The 7752-nt window shown below is 42.9% G+C and overlaps 1 long non-coding RNA gene across 2 annotated transcripts in view; it reads left to right on the forward strand.

The window, feature by feature from the left end:
- Positions 1-232: 232 nt before the first annotated feature.
- LOC129052050 (uncharacterized) overlaps positions 233-7752 on the forward strand; it is a 17938-nt gene continuing 10418 nt past the window's right edge. Inside the window, exons 1-3 of one of the 2 annotated variants that reach the window (XR_008516770.2) lie at positions 233-989; positions 3853-4068; positions 6622-7752. The exon at positions 6622-7752 is cut by the window's right edge and continues 18 nt beyond it. This is a non-coding gene — a long non-coding RNA (uncharacterized LOC129052050). The remainder of the gene's footprint in view (positions 990-3852; positions 4069-6621) is intronic. The other variant, XR_008516771.2, reaches the window with a different exon arrangement.

The raw sequence follows: 7752 nt of genomic DNA on the forward strand, positions 1-7752 counted from the left end.
CATGTGAAAATGGGAGGATTTTGAAAGAATGTGGCAGAAACAGTCATGCCTGCCAAAGAGTCCATATGTCCCCTACATTCCCTAGCCTTCTTGTAGTTAAAGGGGCCTTATGGCTAGCCATAGCCAGTGAGCTAGGGGCAGAAGTAACATAGCCACATTCTGGGCACAAGGTCTGCTTGCTAATGCAAGGTCCTCCAGAATTCTGCTGTCCCATCACAATCACTGTTATGTCACCACATTGTGAAGGCAACACCTGGATTGCTGTATTACACCGGAGGATGCTCGCGGAATTGCATGTGTGAAAACTTTCGCTGAGTTAACCCTGGATATTTTACAGTGGTTTGCTGTGATGGCATATCCTAACCTAACCTGACTAATACAAGGGGTTTAGCTCCTAAAAGTAACAGCAAAGAACAGAGAAGATGGTCAAGCTACAGGCTGGAGTGTCTGAACATTTCTTAAGACCAAGAGTAGTTCATGACAATCTTAAGGCATTTTGCATTGCTATGGTGTATATGCCTTCTATCTCTCCTTTTCTGTTTTTGTTTTACTGTGTTTATTGTTTATTTTGTAAGTTTTTGCACAGGAAGAGCAACTAAAGAAAAAGACTGTGCTCTATATTTAGGCTGACACCAGGACAATGATAAAGAAAGAACTACAAGTCAAAGCCTGAGCTTTGCAGTAGAAAGTTAGAGCTAGACATACTTATGATAACATCACAATACACCCTCTGTAGATACCTTAGAGGGGACCTTAAACTTTCCACAGGATATACAGCAAAAGATTAGTCAGTCTGATTCTATCTTAAGAGGTAGGCTGAACTTAGCTCACAAAAGCCTAAGTTAGGATGAACAGTAATTAACATCATCTCACATATTCAGATGACAAGGAAACAAAAAGGATTCAGAGAGGCTGAGTAATTTTCTGAAAATCACCCAGAAAGAAATGCAGTGAATCCAGGACTAGAACTCAGATGTCTTACTCCTAAGGTAATATTTATATGTCGGCCAATCTCCATAGAGTCAAATTTGTCAGTAATCCCCATGTTGCGAAATCCAGTGGTCAATTCTCAGGCCTTGGTTGGGGACATACCTGCAGCATTTGATGCAATTGACTATTTTCTCTTCTCTGGAGAACTCCTTTCAATTGGCTTTCAGAGCATAACGCTCTTGGGTATCCTCCTGCAACACTGGCTGCAACATTTTAGTCACTTTTGCTGAATTTCCTTCTTGTTTTCTCAACCACAATGTTGAGGGTGCTTCAGAGTTCAGTTTTTGTTTTATGTTGGTGTTGGGGAGAAGGTCTCACTCTGTCACCCAGGCTGGAGTGCAGTGGCACCATCATGGCTCACTGCAGCCTCGAACTGCTGGGCTCAAGTGCTCCTCCTACCTCCCAGCTTCCTGAGTAGCTGGGACTATAGGTGTGTGCCACCACGCCCAGTTAATTTTTGTATTTTTTGTAGAGACAGGATTTTGCCATGTTGCCCATGCTGGTCTCTATCTCCTGGGCTCAAGCGATTTGTCTGCCTTGGTCTCCCGAAGTGCTAGGATTATTGACATGAGCCATCATGCCTGGCCCAGAGTTCAGTTTTTAGATGTATGTTCTAGATATTCATCTTCTTGATAACTTTGTCTAGCTTCATAGTTTTAAATGCCATCTGTATACTGATAAACCTAACAAATGTATAACTCTCGGCTTCTCCCTTGAACTTCAGAATCGCATCTCCAGCTGCTACCTGGCATGGCTAGTTAGCTGTCTAATGGGCATATCACAGATTTAACATGTCCAACGCTGGGCATCCAATCTTCCTCTCTTCTCCAACCTTCTCCTGCACAGTTTTCTACATTTCAGCCAACTGCAGTTCCAACCTTCCCATTACTCAGCCCAAAACCCTGGAGTCCTCCCCAACGATTTTATTTTTCTTTCATTCTGTATCCAGCCCATGAGCAAATCCTCTTGTTTCTTGGGGGGTTTTAAACAGCACAACAGCAGCCATCGTGGTCCAAGTCATCACCTTGACTCGCCTGCACTCTTGTGTTCGCCTCTTGGTTGATCTCCTTGAGTCACCTTTTTCAAGCCTTTGCTGAAACATCACCTGCAATATGAAGCTTTCCTTGGCCACCAAATTTAAAATTGATCAACTCCCCTTTCTGTGACACTCCTTAGACCCTTCCCCCAGCACCCAGAACCTTCTCTCATGTTACATAATTTTCTTATTTATTTTACTTAGACTTCATCTACCTCCTACCAGAAAGTGAGCTCCAGAGGAGCTGGGAGAATTTGTTGTGTCCTAGGGCGTAGAATCACACATGGCACAATAACTTTTGTTCAATGAGTGATTATTGAGGACTCATGTGCTCCGCAGCCTGACCTGCCACCCTCTGCCCTCTCCTTCTAGTCACGATCTAGCTGTTGAATTCCTTCTCACCCTAGTTTTTCTCTCCACCAGGTGCTTCAAGCTGTTGTCCTGAAGGACAGGCTTTGTCACTTCTCTGCCAGCTCCCCCACATCCTACTTCTTAAACATCCTTCCTGGTTTCTACAGCAGCAGATCATAGGATCATCTCTGCCCATTCATTAGCCTCAAGGCCCTGATATACTTTTCCATTCACCAAGTTCATGCTCTGCTTGGTTGGAACTGGGATTGGAAATTTTATAGTCCAGGAATCCCTTTTCCTTTGCTGTGACATTTTTTTCCCGACTGCTCCAACCCATATTGAACTGACTTCCCCCATACCTAAATTATTTTAGGGCATAGATAATAACAATAAGCATTTACATACATTTCTCCCTGAATGTTTGTAACAATATTAGAGAGATATTATTATTCTTATTTTATTAACAAGAAAACTGAGGCCCAGAGAAGTTAACTAGTTAACCAAGTTACTGTGAGATAATAGAGTAAAAATTCTAATGCAGGTTGGTCTAAATTCAAACCTTGTGCCCTTGGCCCTTTCATACTTACTGTCAGAACCAAAGTTAAATTCTTAGTCACTTCTAATTATTTCCTGGAAGTGGGATTCAAGTTCCCTGGGGCTCAGATATAGGAATGGTCATACCCCTAATCTGTCTGTGACCTCTTTGGAGCCTGGTTTAGAGGAGTCTTTCTGGCAGATTCATCAGGTTCGGTGGCCTTTGGTGGGAAAGGAAGAAAATGAGACAACTTTATGAATCATTATACAAGAAAGAATGTCCCAATAGAAAACTGCCCTGCATGGAAACTAGAAAACCCTACTCCCTTTCCCTCCTGCTTCACTACTGCACCTTGGTGGAAACCACAATGGCACATGCATGCTTATTATGATGGGAAAGAAAGAGATAGATAGGTGTGTTTTTTTATTTTCCAACCAAATAATTTTTCTGCTCCTTAAGTGATATTTTAAGAGACTATTGTTACTGAGGAAGCAGCCTCCTATAAATCTGGAAGCAGCCAATATAAATCTAACCATCCACCTACCTATGTATTCAGTCCCAGGGAAGATACAAAGTCTCTTCCTTGTAGGGATTATGAAGAAGCAGGTACAAGTTGCAAATCAAAGAGCAAGGTAAGTGACTATATTCATGCACTGTGCTTCTAGTTTGTAAGGCATGTTCTCATACATTTTATAGGCACTGTACTAATGAAGAGTTTTGAACAAATTCATAGACTAAGTACGTAGATGATTCAGGGTTCAAACCCAGTTTTCAGACTCCAAGTCCAACGCTGTTTGTACCAATACACACTGGAAGGTTCCATCCTGATGCCCACATAAGTAATACACTCAGACAATAGATGGGGTCTGCTCTTATCTCCTTATTAATTACCTTGTGAAGGTCAAAACTTAACTACTAGCTTCTTTGTGCTGTTATTTAGGGACTCCCCGGGGACTGCCACCTTGCCTTGAGTCTCCAAAATGGCTGACATCCCTGGACGGTAGAAATTACATCTTGCACATCATTTATTTCCAAAGGATGTCCAGCAATGCTCTGGAGGCACAGCAATACTCAGAGGTCAGCAACAATCTCCGTTGGTCATGCAATACTCCCCAGATGTTCTCATCCACACAGAACTGGCTCATCTTCAAATCAGGTATGCAGTAGGTGCTCAAAAAACACATGATAGATGAGGAAATATGGAGCAAATGCAATCGTGGGCTGCAGCATATCTATACCCACCCCCTTGACAATATCATTTCTTCTCTTGAATTTGGGACATGGGTCAGTCCTGGGAACAAGAGATGGCTTGAGCATGTTTGGATCCATGTCTTCCAGCAGCCATGGGAATCAACTGCAGACCCTTTGAACATGACATACCACTCAATTTTTTTGGTGTGATGGAAAATCCCACACCCCCATAATGGCCCTGTCTCCAACCCTTCCACCCTCACATTGTCTCTCAATCCTTGATGTCAACTGCCAACCTCTCAGACCAAGGCTTGGGATTTTGCCATATGGGATGCCTTTGATTACACTGGGGGTCACTATGAACAAGGATTGCAGAGTTGTTCAGAGGAGATTAAAAACCTGTCCCATCAGGCAGCCAGTCCATGCCCAAGCCAAGAAGAAAGCTAAGAGTCTCCACTCCCACTTTATGATCTAACCACTAGACTGAGCTCCTGTTACTTGACAAAAATGATTTGCTTTTAATTAAAATAGGAGCATAAGTTATTTTTATCCCTATATTATTGGGCGGTAAGTAAATTCACAGTAACTCACTGGATTTTTTAAAATCTATTTTAAATATAAACACACTGCCATATTTTCTGTGGGTTTGAAAGCTTATGTTAAGTTTGCAAATAAGTCAACTCCATAAAGATAACATCTTTCCCTAAAAAATGTGTTGCAATCTAATGGCATGCTATGGAAAATTAACATCTTATTAAGGAAATACATGAATTCTCCCTCCGTTGAAAAGGTCCAAGTAGCGCTGAGCTTCTTACCTGCCCATGAGACAAGATGGACTGACGGTGTGGCCTCCAAGCCTCCAAACCCAGGCACCCCCCACCCCAGGAGTGTCCTCTGCCACCCTCACGGGACTCACATGTAACAAAAAGCTGTGATTTTATTTTGGGTCATGCTGAACTCAATTTTTGAACTTACCTTGTTACATGTCTGACAGGTCCTGTATTCACGGAGGGACCTGCATTACTCTGGTTCACCCTGAAAAGATGCCATCTCAGACAGGCAGCGTGGGAAGGTGCAGTGATCTCCCAGCCCAGCTGCCTGTCTGAACACCAGGGATCCAGGTGAATCCCCATAAGGATAAGGACATTAATAGCCAGATCTCACATGGCCGTGAGAATCAGAGCTCAGTGATGGGAACAGAGCCCTGGACTTCTAACCTATTACAAGGAACATAAAAACCCAAGGCCACAAAGGGCTAGGTATCATCTTTAGATGCAATGAGAGCTCACTGTGCACTGCTCTCCAGGTGAATTCCCTTCTGGTCCTGCCTTCTATGTATCTTCTTTTCCCCACTCCACTGAAGAGTGTTTTAGGAGCCTAGCAGATGGACCTAGAGCCATGGCTTTTTCTTGTGCCTCAATGACACATGTTTCAACACCGTGCCCTGGGCCTGAGCCTTTGAGGGGTTCCACCGATGCCTCGTCCAAACCTGCATTCACCTTGCTTCCTCTCTTTCCCTCCTCCGACCACTGGTTCTCAGAAATCTTACCAAAATAAAAGGACTTATGTAAATATGAAAAGGGAAAAGCTGTCAAAACCTGCATGAGTTGTTTAAATACCATGAATAAGAACCAGTAACAATAGGCACATCAATGAAGATGTGCTTCCTTCAGACTTGGCCAGGTGCCACCCAACGCGAGTCCCCCAGAAAACGCTGCTCACTCGGCAAACAAGGGAGCTTGGCTCACCCGCCCCTTCCCGGCGCCCCCTCCCCAGGAAAACATTTTTGACAAGCAACTCATCTAGAGCCATTTCCCACAGCTTTCCTTTCATTTGCATTCTCATTAGAATAATGTGATTTCGCAAAGTGGGAATGTGTGTAAGTCTTCACCACCAGGAGGAAACGCTAAAACCCAGATTCCAGGGGACAGAGGAAGATCTGCCCATGGGGACACAGGGCAGCCAGGAGGAGCCCGGCCAGGGCTTGGCATGTGGCACCAGCCAGGGTCAGTGAACGCTCACAGTGACATCACAGCCAAACAACTGAGACCTTATGAAAACCTCGAATTGACCCAAACCGGAAAGGAGGTTTCGAAATGGAAGAAACACATCCCCCACGTTTTGAAAAATAGGCCCTGGCATCAAAAAAGAGTAAAACAAAGTGTTTTCACAGAGAATGGGAAAAGCATGCCTTTTGCTTTCTCCTACTGCTTTGTTTTCTTGAAGATGCTTGCCCCTAATTTAAAATTGCCACATGCCAACTTTTAAAAGTGCTATAATGGAATCAGTTTCTCTAAGTCATTCCAGGGCATGACTTATAGAATAATGCTTTTATTGTACCCACTCTGTGTGTGTGTGTGTGTGTGTGTGTGTGTGTGGTGTGTTTGTGTTTTAAATGGACATTTACTGAGTGATATCTTGTAAATATTTTTTGGTCATTTAAAAGCAAGAAACAAACAATGCAAACATCCTAAGCTCGTTCCCACATCCTAAGCTGATTTTCATTCTACTTTGGTAGGTCGGGTTTCTTTTATGTCCTGAAAAACTGGAAAAGCTTATGAAGCCAAAAAACTTTGCAAAGCAAATTTTCCAGTATTTGCTTAGCTGGGTCTTCAAGCAAGGAAAGAAACCATATTCGGTGTAAAGATACATAATAAATGTCTCAGAACAATTTCAGGACAGAAGAGGATTTGAGAGTGGGGGATTGAAAACGGAGCTGGAAGTAGGAAAATGGGGCAAAATATTGAGTTTCAAATGATTGTAAAATGAGTTCAACTGCAGAGGACTTCCTTCTGGGGCACGTTTTCCAGCCAGTTCTTGTAAACTAGATCTCCCTGCATTAGCAAGTCTTAAGGAGAGAAGAAAAAAAGTGAATTAATAAAATGTTCCTGTGCAACATTGTCCTACCCTGCTCAGAGATGCTTTCTGGCCTTCCTTGGGGCAAACTGGGATCATGTTCAGCATTCCGAGGCTAAAGAAACAGAAAGGGAATGTGTTCAACCTGCCGACTGACACCTCTGTCCTAGGTCACCTGCCCTGAAGATGCTAAATGCTTTTCCAACGTGGTGTAATTTGAGTTTTTTTTTTAAATTTTTTTAAAGATTCTATGAGCATATCACATTTCATAAACATAAGAATGACATTTCAATTTTTTCATATAAATGGCAAATTTGCAGAATGAGAAAAAAAAAAACAAGACTCTAGAAACCATTTTTTGCACACCCAAAGAATGTGAGCACAGCCCCCTTCTGGCAAGGACATCTGTCACTCACACAGACGCAACCCTCTTGAAGCCAATGTAAACAGCTCCTTACTCTCCCTGCCTGGCTCCTGGGTGGAGGCGCAGAACCTTCGGCGGTGTGGATGGAGCTTCCTTTGAAAAGTGCATTTGCGTTTTGGATAGCTTGGCGAAAAGCACAGAGCTGTTTTCTGGGGTGCCAAACTGTTTCTATTTTCCCATTAAAAGGAAGGAAGGAATATATATATTCCTAAGTGGAAGTGCATTCACTACATATGCAGACGGTTACAAAATTTGGGCGAAATTAATACAAGGCAATAAAAATCATTTAGCATATAGATAAGTCAATTTATCATAGACTTTCTACTAGAAGAAACACGAGCGTTCCCGGCCATGACCCTGACAAATGTC

Source organism: Pongo abelii, chromosome 20, assembly GCF_028885655.2.
Source record: "Pongo abelii isolate AG06213 chromosome 20, NHGRI_mPonAbe1-v2.0_pri, whole genome shotgun sequence".
In the NCBI taxonomy this organism is placed as follows: domain Eukaryota; kingdom Metazoa; phylum Chordata; class Mammalia; order Primates; family Hominidae; genus Pongo; species Pongo abelii.